The sequence below is a fragment of the Crocuta crocuta genome, unplaced genomic scaffold, assembly GCF_008692635.1.
Source record: "Crocuta crocuta isolate KB4526 unplaced genomic scaffold, BGI_CrCroc_1.0 scaffold38, whole genome shotgun sequence".
In the NCBI taxonomy this organism is placed as follows: Eukaryota; Metazoa; Chordata; class Mammalia; order Carnivora; family Hyaenidae; genus Crocuta; species Crocuta crocuta.
The window spans coordinates 4,299,605-4,315,233 of record NW_027532605.1 but is presented as its reverse complement, the minus strand read 5'-3'; positions in this window follow the sequence as shown (position 1 = coordinate 4,315,233).

The following is a 15,629-nucleotide window of genomic DNA, read 5'->3' as shown; positions in this document are numbered from 1 at the left end:
CAGGGCGTCCCCGCGGCGCGGGGCCAGGCGCCCGCCGCCCTCACGCGCCGTGCCGCCCTCCACGCCCTTCCCTGGAGGAGTCGCCAGACCACGGCGCGAGTGGCCACCTGGCCACAAACAACCTGCGCGGCCTGCGAGGGCCCTCGCCCCGCGAACTGCTCAGGCCGGGGTGTTCGCCCCCCGGGAGGCCGCAGGGTGGCGGGGTAGGGGAAGACGGAGCGTGGGCCCCGCGGGACCGACGGATCGGGGCCCAGCGCAAAGCGAGCCGGCCGGTGCAGGAGGAAAGCACCGGGTACCTGCAGTTTGGGAGAGAGGGAGGCCGCTGGACCTTCCTTGTGCAAACCTCCTTCCCAGGCTTGGGAGTGGGGGATTATTACTTTTTAAAACGAAAATCATTTTTAATATAGGAACTAAATAAATATAATCCACGGAGGCTACTTTCTGGCCTTTCCATTCCGGCCCACCTGTGGCAGAGAGTATCTTTTCTTCCCGGGACTACTGAATGGGGCTTCTCTCAAAGAACAAGAATCAAAACGCAGGAAAGGGCACAAAGACCAGAGTTGAGCTCTCTCCAGAGGAGTAAAGGGAGGGTAGGAAAGGTCAAGACCCTCAGCATGTTAGGGATCCACCCCCAGCCCAGAACTTGAGTCTTTGAATCCTTCCTGGAGATGCAGCAAAGAGGAAGGAGGCCAGACGTTTCCCTTCACCATCCTTCCTTCTTCCTCATCACCTCCCACTCCCCCCACCCCCCATCTCTTCCCCACCTCTCCTACAAATGCCCCAGTATCTGACAAGCAGTTACCAGGAATACCGGTTATCCCAGTTGTGTCCCTGGGTCTGTACCTGTGCAGATAAAGCCATTCGGTGGCCTCCTGAAGTAGCAGATGAATGATTCTAAAGAACACCAGGCTTCCATGAATTTTACACTTTTTTTCCCCTTCAGGGCCGAAGCCCCAGTGCACACCAGACCCTATTTAGCCAGACAGTTAGTTACCTTACGTTTCTCAATCTTGCCAAACCCCCAGGAGTGGATCCTACACACTGAAACTCCAACCAGATCCCACACCCTGAGCACAGGCCAGACTGACACCCAGAAGTGAAGGGAGACTCACTTCATAAATATATGCCCTGTATCTGGACTATCAATCAGGAGCCTCACAGGTCTACAGGCGGGTGGGGCACAGCTGGAATCAGTTGGGATGTGGTCTGGAGGGCAGAGATAGGGGATTTACAGTTTAGCTACTGCTGCTAACTGCTTTTTTTTTTCCTTTTCAAGTCCCTTTTCCCACAGTACTTTCAAGTCCTTTGTCTTTACTCCAAGAGAAGTTTTCCTTAGTCTTCTTACGTTGGAGCATAAGTTCATGTTGACACACAGTATGAGAGACCTGAAGAAGAAGGGAACTGGCCAATTAAACCCCTCCAGTTATGGAGAGCTCTTAGCTGGAGATGAATTTTGTTGATAGGTCCTCAAGCAAGGAGAAAAAAAAAAGATGATACTTTGCACATTTTGCCATAGGGTCTCTCAGCAACGAGGACCTTCAAGTGCATTACGTTAGTTTTTACATGCCATGAGAAGTGCTGTTGCTGTCCCGAACTTTCAGGTGGCTTAAAGGAGGTTCAGTTGCTTTTTAAAAATGACTTCTGGCTGACACTGCCTGAGAAATGTTTGTGGGAACAGTAGGTAAGTCAGTGTGTACCTCAAAATGTGACATGAAGACTGTTTAACATTGTCCTCAAAGAGTCCCCAGAAGCCAAGATTGAGAGAACAAAACAAAACAAAACGATGGGAGACTACAGTGAAGCACACAAGAAAGATACTCTGGAAAGAAAACAAGATCCCTAACATCAAAAGCAATGAGGTGTTTGAGCTTCAGCAGGGAAATTCTAAGTCCTCATTAATGGAAATAGTTAAGATACATTAATTGGAGTTCATGAAATGAAAAGGAATTGGAAATAAAAATGAAAGGAAAATCCTCAAAATGTGTGCAAACTGCAAATAACAGTGACTTCATGGCCTTGACATTTGAGTTAATATAGCACAGCTTAAATCACAAGACCCAACTGGCTATTCTTCCTTTCAAGGAATTATTTGACGGGCTAAAAATTAAGGTTTCTTTCAAAAGAAATAACGCAGAAAACATAACTTCTCTATAAATGTAATCATAACTAAGAAAGCCAAGCAAATTTTAAATCAGTTTACAAAACAAAAGATGCCCTAAGAACCATTTTCTAGTTCATTTTCAAAGATTTTAAGTTTATGAATAGGTTAACTAATTTTTAATAAATTTCAGCCAGAATAAAATGTATATTTTAATTTAAAACTGATAAGTATTTATTTTTGGGAAATAAAGAAGTTTTATTATTTTTAAGTTGGTTTTTTACTTACTGCCAGCATCCTGTTTTCCTCTGCTGTATCTGATGTGCTTACCAAGACAAATGCAGGATAAAGAATGGTCACCACTACACTGCTCTAAAGAAAAATAATAGGGTTATCATCAACTATTACAGGAAGAACTCAGATCCAGAACAGAGCTTCTGAGGGTGTGAAACTTTAGCCTAACTTATAGAAGCTATAAGGCCACATTGCAATTCAAAAGCTTTTTTCAATGTTACAGACATATTTCAAGAACTGTTGGATGTTTCTATAACCTATCACTGCCTGAACCCTTGGGAACTTTAAGTGTAGACACCTAATTTAAGTTACAGACATCTAGATGAAAAATACGTATCTTCCCAGGTTTTCAGTTTGTTCAGATTAAAAAAAAAAGGGGGTTTTAAAATGTTTATTTCTGAGAGAGAGAGACAGAGTTTGAGCAGGGGAGTGTCAGAGAGAGAAAGAGAGACATAGAATCCGAAGCAGGCTCCAGACTCTGAGCTGTCAGCACAGAGCCCAATGCAGGGCACGAATTCAGGAACTGCGAGATCATGACCTGAGCCAAAGTCACTTAACCGACTGAGCCACCCAGGTGCCCCGTTTTGTTCAGATATCTTAAATAGACTTGATGTTGCAAAATTTCTCATGAACCCTGACTCGTTCCGCTCCCTTTCACATACACACATGTACATACACTCTGTAGTCTACAGTTTCTAGTTGGAAAATTAAATACAGCATTTAGAAGATTCCAAGAGAAATACATTACTAAGGCAAATCCATAGAGACGGAAATCATGTTAGATGTTGTCAGCAACTGGGGCTGGGAGGAGGGAAGAATGGGTAAGGACTGCTTAATGTGAATAGGGTTTCCTTCTGGGGTGATGAAAATGCTCTGAAACAAGACAGTGGCGATGGTTGCGCAACACTGTGAATGTACCAAAAGTCACTGAAATGTATACTTTAAAATGGTTAAAATGGTGAAATGTATGTTATGTGACGTTTCCCTCAAAATAAAAAAATCTATGCTTGAGCACCTTGGTGGCTCAGTCGTTAAGCATCTGATTTCAGCTCAGGACATGATCTCGAGGTTTGTGAGTTTGAATCCCACATCGAGTGAGCTCGTGCCCCAGTTTCGCTGAGTTTGTGACTTGGTGAAGAAGGACCCTACTTTGGGTGAGCTCTGCTTCTCTCTCTCTCCCGCCCCACCTCTGCCCCTTGCTCACCTGCACCCAAGGGGTGCCCTTGCTCACTTGCGCCCTCTCTCTCTCAAAAAAAAATCTATTCTAATATGGGAAATTTGCCATTTTTCAGTAATAGCATCCATTGGTATGTAAGCCAAATGTTGTCTTACAAGATCTTAAAAAAAAGAATTTGGAAGGAGGAAAAGAGACATCTTGCCCATCATACTGGAAACTAAAACATGGAACTGAGTTAACTGCTTAGTTTTCTCCATGTGCAGCCAGAAAACATATACACATTTCATTTAATAAATGTTTCAGTCATTCAACTTTGGCCACAGGTAGTTTCTTTTGCTGATTAACCTAACTCTCTCATGTTACAGGTAACATACAGTCTCTTGTATTCTAAAGTAACCGAAGACAGTCACAACATTATCCCAATATTCTCTTCACATTCTCAACAGCTTGCTTGGCCTTACCTTCCACAGGCTACATAAATAGGGATGACTTTCTGAGCACTCAATTATTTCAGTTGGTCTTCTTGGCACCCTTTTTTCCAGTTGCACTGTTTGCCTGCAAGTCCCTCACAGCAGGCCAGACAGCACAGAGGGCCTCACTCATCTAAGCAAAGGGCTCCTGTGTTATACATTCTGATTTCCTCAATCTTCTGTCTCAGACACCCCACACAGCAGCACCTTGAAGTGGACTCCCACCAAGCTGGCCATGCACTTATGCATGAAGTTTGCATTCTAGGCTCTTGGCAAAACTTTTAGAGTTCTTTAATGTTCCCTTTTGGACATAGTTCATATGTTCAGTGCAAGAGTCCCTGTTTTCCAGCTCCCTCCTGACCCCAGCATCTTAGTGATGTGGTCATTGTGTCTGCTCTTTTGTTTGTTTTTAGAAATACTGTTTCCATACTGCAGATTTGCCCCTCATATCTTATAAAATGCCTAATTAACATGTCAATTACAAGTGCAGCAGAGTGGAAGATAATTGTGTCTCATAGCCATAAAATCCTTATGATATTCTTCATCTTGGGTCCCTGAATTTGCACTCACACAGACTAACAGTCTAATAAGGAAGATCCTAATACAATAAAGAAGACCCCTTATTACGTGTCCTGGACAAAGCCTTCCTCTCTGATGCAGTTATAAAGTATCGACTAGAGTGGTTATTTCAATATTTAAGGATAGTTAAAAACACAGTAAGAAGGTCCCTCCCGAAGCTGTCAGAAATGTTTTATTACACTGTTATCTGCATTGACACATGTATATAACAAATGACACCATATACTTAGAGCACAGTATAAGTGGCAGATGTTAAACAAGGTGTTTGCCAGGTATTATTTCATCTTCACAACACTTCTATGAAGTAATACTGTTACTATGCCTATTGTACATATAAAAAGATTGAGACTTGGTATTTGCTAACTGCAAATTCTCTTCGAAAACATGGATCCCTGAGGGGCACCTGGGTGGCTTAGTTGGTTGAGTGGCCAATTCTTGATTTCGGCTGAGGTCATGATCTCATGGTTTGTGATATCCAAGCCCCACATAGGGCTGTGCACTGACAGTGCAGAGCCTGCCAGGGATTCTCTCTCTCCCTGCCCCTCCCCCAAATAAATAAACTTTAAAAAAAAACCAAGGATCCCTAAAATACTATGTAAACTAAACTTTTTAAAAATTTTAGTTGAAATAATAGTTTTGAAAGAAATCTCAATAAACATTTCTATACATATATGGGTTTTATTTCCTTTAAGAAGAGAATGGGTGATTGTGTTCTATAATTGATTTTGTAATTGAATTGATTCCATTATTATATCTCTAAGGAATTTTGAGTTATTTATTAAGGCAACATATAATACTTGTTTATTTTTAGACTTATCTACTGGATCCAAATATTCATAACCTGAAAAAATAGTATCACCAAGTAAGACATTGGTTTGGTAATTATTTTGGTGCTTCTACACTTAAATTGTTAGAATTGAATTGTTTAGTCAATCTATTATGCAAAATGTAACAATGGATATTTGAAGTTTTGCTTCCTGAAGAACGCTGCATTTTTATGTGTGAGATTGATTTTCAATATATTTCTATAGAGTTGCCAAAGATACATCAAATACAATCTAGAACTGATTGGCAAAAAAAATTTTATCGATCTCAAAGAATGTGTCCTTCAACTTCTAGGTTTCACTTGATTTTGGAAGCCCAGCTTAGTCTGCCTTCAGATTGTTTATTTACGCTTACCTTACATTTACCGCACCCTCCATCTGTACTGGCTGTGAGTCTTTGTCCATCCCCACCCTTTCCTTCTGCTAGAGAGTACTAACCAATTACTGTGCTGTAGCAAGCTCAGCATCCTGTTTCTTGTGGTCACAAGGTGTGTACTTTCTGTATAATCTACTTTATGTTCTCGTCAGCATTAAGATGGTTCCATCCTTTGAAAAAAATAATAATCCCTCCTTAGGAAGTCGCATTAGAAAACATTAATGTTTTGACTAATTTAAAACTGCAAATGAAAAACACCTCAACTACAATTATCAGTTTATGTGGATGTAGGGTATCATTAAATGAGTTTGGTGGCTTCTTCTTAGTACCAATTACTTTAGACAGGTCTAATTTGCTTTTCTTTATATATGCAATCAATTGCCCTTTAAGGTAAAGTGGACTGATGCAGAATAATGGTTATGTGTCTGCTCTTCATAGGGTGGGCCTTAGAAGCCAATGCTGAATGGTGATGATAAAAAGGCTTAGGAAAGACTCATATTTTTGTCACAAGAATCTCTTCTGTCTACTAAAAAGTCTTATTTTTAAAGCAGTTGACCAGCTCAAACAGCACTGTAATCATAGAAAATTAGGTGTATTCATCTATCATGAGCTTATACTGAACAGGTGATTTCAATATTTAGGAAATACTTCCTCACCAAAATCTCATGAATTACATTAAATTGGTATTTATCTTTATTTGAATGTTCCATCTGGCCCCAGGGAAAATCTGGCACATTTTCTCTTTCAAACTGTTGACATTTTTTTAAAGTAAAAATATATGACAATTCTACTATGTCTTCTGTTCACATATTTCAGAGACTGCTCGGATCATCAATGCCATTTGTTCTAAACTGCTTTGCAAACCATAACAGTATATAAAGGCTGCATGGTACAAATATCCCAGAAGTGCCCTAACTGTGCCTTTTGGTTGAATTAACTAAATATTATCTTCATATAGAAAAAGATCAAAATAACTTCCAATTGTTTTGATACTTCCAGTTCAAACTGCTTTCGTTCTCTGCCAAATATGTCCATAGGAGGACAATTAAGCTTACACAACCAAACCTAAAAGTCCATTCATGTAGATAAACTGCAGGCTCAACCAACAGAGGAGTGGATAGCATTTCTGAGGTGTTTATAAGGTTACCGGTAAAAATATCTTTCTGTTATATATCCAGGTTAACTCTGGAGGTAAATACTGTGTAAATATTACTCAAATTATCCATGTATAACTATTGCCCTTTCAAGGAAAAGAAAACTTATCTACTGGAATCCTTTTTATAATTAAAAAGTGGAAGAATATCCTTCTGCAATTTAGTCTAGATTCTCTGAACTTAAATTTTATTTGCTGGCTCTGCTGTTAAGAAGTTAGTTTCTTGCAGTAACAAGAGACAATGAAGGACATGATATAATCAAAAGGAGACAATTCAACAAGAAGAAATAACAATTATAAATATTTATGCACCCAATATGGTAATACCTATATACACAAAACAGTTAATAACAAACATAAAGGAAATAATATAGTAATACAATAATAATAAGGGACTTTAACACCTCACTCACAGTAATGGACAGATAATCTAAACAGAAAATCAACAAGGAAAGAGTGGCTTTGAATGACACACTGAACCAGATGGATTTAACAGATATATTCAGTACATTACAACATAAAAGAGCATAATACACATTGTTTTCAAGTGCATACGTAACATCCTCCAGAATAGATCATATATTAGGTCACAAAACAAGTCTCAACAAATTCAAAAAGATCAAAAATCATATCATGCATCTTTTCTGACCATAACACTATGAAATTAGAAATCAACCACAGGAAAAAATCTAGAAAGAGTACAAATACATGAAGGTTAAAGCATATGCTACTACACAATGAATGAGTCAACCAAGAAATCAAAGAGGAAATTAAAAAATGCAGGGAGACAAATGAAAATTAAAACACAGTGGTCCAAAATCTTCGAGACGCAGCAAAATCTGTTCTAAGAGGGAAGTTTATAGCAATACAGGCTTACCAAAAGAAGCAAGAAAAATCTCAAATAAACAACCTAACTTTTTGTCTAAAGGAGCTAGAAAACCCATAACAAACAAACCCAAAACAGCAGAAGGGAGGAAATAATAAATATGAGGGCAGAAATAAATGACAAAGAAACAAACAAAAAACCCAATAGAACAGATCAATGAAACCAGGAACTGGTTCTCTGAAAAAATCAACAAACTGACAAACTTCTTCCCATCAAACAAAAAAAGAAAAATGACTCAAATAAACAAAATCAGAAATGAAAGAGGAGAAATAACAACTGACACCACAGAAATACAAAGAATTGTCAGAGAATATTTTGAAAAATTATATGCCAACTAATTAGACAACCTAATGATGGGGACAAAACCATCAACAAAGTAAGTTTACAGGGAACATACCTCTACATAATAAAGGCCTTATATGAAAAACCCACAGCTAACATCATATTCAATGGTGAAAATCTGAGGTCTCAGGAACAAGACAAGGATGTCCACTCTCACCTCTCATGTTACTTAACATGTACAGGAAGTCTGGGCCATCACAATAGGACAACAGAAAGGAATAAAAGGCATACTGATTGGTAAGGAAGAAGTAAAATTTTTACTATTTGTAGATGACATGACACTATATAGAGAAAACCCTGAAGACTACACACACACACACACACACACACACACACACACACACACACACACACACACATGCTAGAAAACGATCCATGAATTCAGTAAAGTCACAGGATACAACATCAATGTACAGAAGCCCATTGCATTTCTACACACTAGTAATGAAGAAGCAGAAAGAGAAATTAAGAAAAACCCACCATTTACAATTGCACCAAAAATTATAAAATACCTAGGAACCAACTTTAACCAAGGAGGTGAAAGACCTGAAAATGATAAAACACTGATGAAAGAAACTGAAGATGACACAAAGAAATGGAAAGACATTCCATGCTCATGGATTGGAAAGACAAACATTGTTAAAATGTCTATAACATCCAAGGAAATCTATAGATTTAATGTAATCTCTATCAAAAAACCAACAGCATTTCTCACAGTGCTAGAACCAGCAATCCTAAAATTTGTATGGAACCACAGAAGACCCCAGATAGCCAAAGCAATATTGAAAAAGAAAAACAAAACCAGATATCACAATTCCAGGCTTCAAGTTATATTACAAAGCTGCAGTATTAAAACAGTATGGTGCTGGCACAAAAATAGACACATAGATCAATGGAACAGAATAGAAAGCCCACAATAAATAAGATAAATAAACCCACAATTATAGGTCAATTGATCTTCCAGAAAGGAGGCAAGAATATGCAATGGGTAAAAGTCTCTTCGACAAATGGTATTGGGAAAACTGGATAGCCACATGCAAAAGAATGAAACTAGACCACTTTCTTTCACTTTACACAAAAACACACTCAAAATGGATTAAGGACCTATATATGAGATCTGAAACCATAAAAAAGTCCTAGAAGAGAGCGCAGGCAGTAATATTTTTGACACTGTCCATAGCAACATCTTTCTAGATATGTTTCACAAGGCAAGGGAAACCAAAAAAATAAATAAATAAACTATTGGGACTACATCAAAATGAAAAGAAAACAATCAACAAAACTAAGAGACAAACTACTGAATGAGAGGAGATATTTGGAAACAACATATCCAATAAAAGGTTAGTATCCAAAACCTATAATGAACATATGTAACTTGACACCCAAAAAACAAATAATACAATTAAAAACGGGTAGAAGACATGAAAAGACATTTCTCCAATACATACAGATGGCCAACAGACACATGAAAAGATTCTCAACATTACTCATCATTAGAGCAATGTAAATCAAATCCACAATGAGATACCACCTCATCTGTCAGAATGGCTAAAATAAAAACACAAGATACAAGTGTTGGTGAGGATGTGGAGAAAAGGAACCCTCTTGTACTGTTGGTGGGAATGCAAACTGGTACAGCCACTGTGGAAGACACTATGAAGGTCCCCCAAAAAATTAAAAATAGAATTACTCAATGATCCAGTAATTACACTACTGGATATTTACGAAAACAATATGGAAACACTAATTCGAAGGGATATAGGCACCCCTATGCTTATTGCAGCATTATTTACAACAGCCAAATTATGGAAGTATCTCAAGTGTCCATCAATAAATGAATGGCGGGAACCTGAGTGGCTCTGTTGGTTAAGCATCCAACTTTGGCTCAGGTCATGATCTCACAGTTCATGAGTTTGAGCCCCTCATCAGGCTCCTGTTGTCAGTACAGAGCCCCCTTTGGATCCTCTGCTCGCCTCTTTCTCTGGCCCCTCCCCTACTCATTGTCTCTATCTCTCAAATAAATTAACATTAAAAAAATAAATGAATGGATAAAGATGAGGTGGTAGATATATAGGAATTATTCACCCATAATAAGGAATATCATTTGCAACAACATGGATAGATCTAGAGAGTAGAATGCTAAGGGAAATAGGCCAGAGAAAATCATTCCATATGATTTCACTCATTTGTGGAATCTAAGAAACAAAAGAAATAAACAAAGGAAAAAGAGAAACAGAGAGACAAATTAAAACAGACCTTAGAAAACAAACTGGTGGTTACCAGAGGGAGGGGAGGATTATAAGAGGGGAGATGGGTGAAATGAGTGAAAGGGATTAAGAGTACACTTGTCTTGATGAGCACTGAGTAATACATGGAATTGTTGGATTACTATATTGTACATCCTAAAGTAAAATAACAATGTATGTTTACTACATTGGAATTAAAATTTTTATTAAAAAAAGAAGTCTCTTGGACTTTTCTGGGTTTCAAGATCATTGCAGGAGTCCCACACATCATCTTCATTTGTAATCATGTTCAAAGACAGAAAAAAGTTAGTGATACAGGCCTGGGAGCTCTTAGTACCCTGTCTCTCATCAGAAAGGAAAATATTCCCCAGGAGACCCTGAGAGGATTTCCTCTTACACTTCATTGATCAGAACTGGGTTACATGCTTGCTCTTAGGCCAAAAACTAGAGCCACTTTCTCTGAGATCATATCTCCAATGAGTATCTACATAGGGATTCTTTTAGCAAGGAAGAAGGAACAGATTTAAGAATGGTTTTTGCTACCCTCAAACTTATTATGTTATTAGAATCACACAGAAGCTTCCTAAAAGTCAGTGTTCTGTTGATATTCCTTGGCTATGACTAGACACAACACTGGTACTCTTAGGTACCACTGCTAAGGTTGAATGCCAAACCAAGGAAATGTTTGATTAAAATGGTGGGTGCCTGGGTAGCTCAGTTGGTTAAGCGTCAGACTCTTGATCTCAGCTCATGATGGTTCATGAGACTGAGTCCTAGTCAGGCTCATGGAGCCTGCTTGGGATTCTCTCTCTTGTTCTGTCCTTTCTCTATCTCTCTCAAAGTAAATAAATAAACTTTTAAAAAATTTTGTGTATAATTCAAGGAAAAGAACTAATAATCCTAAATTTTTGTTAGTACCTGGCATTTCTGAAGAACTGTATTTGAATGACTTTTTGCCCTCATAAAGGGAATAAAATCTATTCAAACAAATAGAAATAGATTATGATCTGGAATGTTTTTGAAAACATGTATTTTATTGTGACTGTAAGAATATTTTGAGTTTGGGGCACCTGGGTAACTCAGTCAGTTAAGAGTCCAACTTTAGCTCACATCATGTTCTCAGGGTTCATGGGTTCGAGCTCTGCATGAGGCTCTTTGCTATCAACACAGAGCCGGCTTTGGATCCTGTCTTCTCTCTCTCCACCCCTCCCCCACTCACTCTCTGCTGCTATCAAAAGTAAATAAACATTAAAAAAATAATATTTTGAGTTTGTGTTTGCCCCACTCCTCGATGTCCACGAGAATAAAATCATGAATCAGAAAGTGAAAAATTCAAATTGCTTTCGAATATCATAGAAGTCACAGATACTATATCTAGTCTATATATCACAGAAGCCTTCTAAAAGTTGAAACCAAACTTCTGAAATTTAATTTAGTTAAACTACTTGTTTGTGAAAACACAAGCTGGGTCTCAAAATACTGTTTTCAGTTTAAATGAGGAAGTACAGGTTTTTAGGAAGTAGTAGTTCATGTGGTGGCTATCACTTAATAGGGTATCACTGCTTTGGGAGATTCTCCACACTGTTATTATTAGTAAGAATAACTTCGCACATTTTTTAGATATACTTTTTTAGGTGATAGTCATCAAACATCAACAATACTAAAAATTGTCCATATCATAGTAAGATGTCTCCTCCAAAAAAAAAGCATCCATTTACAGTAATTTTTAAATGATTATTAAGGATTATAATTTGGGTAAACATAATTTGTCCATTTCCCATTATAAATGAGTACTCCAAATTTTGAGTACTTAAATTTTATTAAAGACACACCTATCAGTAAACTTGGCTATCAAACCAAAACACTCATCTCCACTTTACCTTTTAGAAAAATAGCCAATGAATTAAAATTAAAAATTTACTTTTAGGGGTGCCTGGGTGGCTCAGTCAGTTGAATTATCTGACTCTTGATTTCAGCTCAGATCATGATCCCAAGATCATGGGATCAAGCCCTGCGCCCAGTGCAAACCCTGCTTAAGATTCTCTCTCTCTCTTTCTTTCTCTGTCTCTGTCTCTCTCTCCCTCAAAGAAAAAAAATCATCTATTTTTAAATGTTATATCCTGTAAAAGGTAACCATTAAGGATAGGTTTTCCACATTTTTTACAGTGTGTGCCTGGCAAAAATGAGGTGGTGATGTGATAGGTCATCATCAACCAATAACTTGTTTTATCACTCTAGTAAATAATAAGCATTTATTTAGATATAAAAGTGAAGTTCATGAGGTATAAGATATTCTTGGTGAGATTGGAACAATTCTGCAGAATGCAGGATGGGTGGCAGCCTTACGGTTTCCTAGGAAGTAGATCATATATAATACCTGAAGATTTCCAAGTTTGATATTTTCTCTTTTACTTGTTTACTTTTTATTTTTCTTTTTTTAGAACTTATTGTCCACATTGACTTATTGGGTGTTAGATTCTTGTGAGGATGTAAGAGAACATCATTTCTGAATGGGTGCTTATGAAATAAAACCTATCTTGATCAACTGGCCAATTGAGCAACAAAATCCCTGGCCAGCAGTGAGTTGTTGGCTGGCGGAGGTCCATTTGTTTGTTTTTATTTTGTAATTTTTTCTTTATATATATATTTTAAGTAAGACACAAGCCCAAGGGACAGGTCCCATGGCTCATGAGCATTTAAAAATCGTATTTGAGGATTAAAATTACTCCAGGCTGAACTGTGTCCCCGCCAAAACCAGTATGTTGAATCCTAACTCCCGGTACCACAGAATTGACCTTATTTGCAAAAGGATCCTCGCAGATGTAATTAATTAAGATGAGGTTATACTGGAGTGAGGTAGTATGGACATAGACATACACCCAAGAAGAATGCCATGTGAAGATGAAAGTACAGATCAGTAAGTCAAGGACCACCAAATATTGCAAACAAGACACCAGAAGTTAGGAGAAAAACCCAGAGGAAACTCGACCTTACAGCCTTCAGAATGAACCAACCTGGTCAACACTGTGATTTCGGACCTCCAGCATCCAGAACTGTGGGACGATGAGTTGCTGTTGTTCTAAGCCACCCAGTTCATGGTGCTTTGTTACTGTAGTCCTAATAGACTAATACTTAATCATAGTTAGGCTTCTTTCATCAGAAAATAATAACATTTGACTCCTCCCAGGCACTGATTTTTTTAGGAACAAACACAATCAAAGTGGCTGTCATCACAACCACTGTCTAATTTACGGTTTCCTAGGAAGTAGATCATATATAATACCTGGTTGTCATCACAACCACATCTAATTTCTACTACTGTCCTTACAGGCAATACTTTATAATAAAAATTCTTTGGAAACTGATTAAATTTTCATTATCACTTATGTATCCTTAACATTAATGTCAGATATGGCTGAAGCAGAGCATTATGTGATATTGATATAGAGTATACATAAGAAAAAAGTTACAACATCCAAAAATTTAAATACATCTGAGCATTACAACTGGAGAGTTAAACATTTTCATATGCAAACATAACATTAAAGACTATATCTAAGATGAAAAAGGTATGATTGAACTTCAATAATTAAAAAAAAAAACAAGAAGTGGTTGAAAAGTAATTATTTCACATATTTTTCTATCCCTCTTCATGAAGTCAAGGGCAAATTTCACACTTCTTTTCTGCCCTCTGGATTAAAGATATGGATATAATATAGAACAATGTGTGGTCATTTGGCAGGTAACGAGAGGACTCAGAGGAATGATATTCTAAAATCTAGACCCAGAGCCAAAAAATATCTGAGGCTGTCTTAACCTAGCAAGATTAAACCCTCCTTGGAAAGAAGTGATTCCTACTGAGGAGGGAGGAACCAGGGTAGGAAGGGAGAGGGAGAGAGAGATGGAGACAGAGACAGAGAGAAAGTTGTCAGTACCATCCAAGGAAAGCAGAACTACCTGACAGGTAGTCAGTCCTGGGACACTCACTGTAGTAAACAGAAGGAACATTTGGCTTTATCACACTTACTTGAAAAATCCTTTAAAGCCATCTAATTCACTTTCTTCCATTTAATTTTCACCAAGTAATCTGGTATTTATTAAAACTTAGTTTTGCAGATCACATGGTGCTGGACAGAGGGAGTATTAGGGAGTATTCTATTCCCTGTAAAGGAATATGCCCCTTTGCAAATTAAAATAGTGGTATAAATCAGATCTTTTATGTTTAGCAAATACAGTCTAGCTATACCACTTTAAAAGAAAAATGGCTAATACAGAGCATTTGCTATGTGCCTGACATATCTTGAAGCACTTTACTAGTTCATTGAATTCTTGCAGAAAACCCTTGAAGTCAGTGTAACTACTATGCCCACTTTATAGACAAAGAAATTAAGGATTAGACCTCTGGGGAAGCATTTTACTGAGTCTAGATCTGAGAGTTAAACTAAAAAACTTTCACCAGTAGTAATCCCCTAATGTACTCTACCTTCTCCTACCTGGCTTAAAATAGACAGCCTCATCCATCATGTACAAGGTAGTACTTGTACCATCTCAGCAACTCTGTCCACACAGCTCAGTTCTCTCTTGAGAATGAAGACAGCAGTAAAGAATTGCAAACAAAATCTATTATATCTCCTCAGATGAATCCTGGCTGAGTAATTCTCCAACTTGTCATCTACCTAGAGTCCCCAGAGTAGAAATAATATGAAACAGCTTGAATATTCAGGGTGTACAGATTAGTTAAAATTTTGTGTGGACACTATTGCATTGCTGGTTTAGAAGTAGTACTGTAAACCCATATGGGAGTTTTGTAAGGGTTAATTTCTTCTGCAAATATTAGGCATTCAGAGTGTAAGTAATGAAACCTTACTCCACCGTGTAGTAAGAGACTTTTTGCATTCCTTGGAACCACTATAATCCTTAAAAATGTGCAGCTAAAACTTCAGTTTGAGGTGCCTGCTTTTCTTTAATAATTCTCCATATCTTCAACTGATGAACTGAAAGCACCAATAAAGTATAGGCACAGACGATTCCCTAGTTACCTTTTACCTTTGACCAACAAGACATTTAAATTTTCTTATTCTGTCAAAAATAAGACTTTTTAGGAGTTAAGGCTATGGAATTGGGCTTCAAGTATTTGGTTATATTATCAATATTAACAAAATAAACATAAATCAATCAAATTAG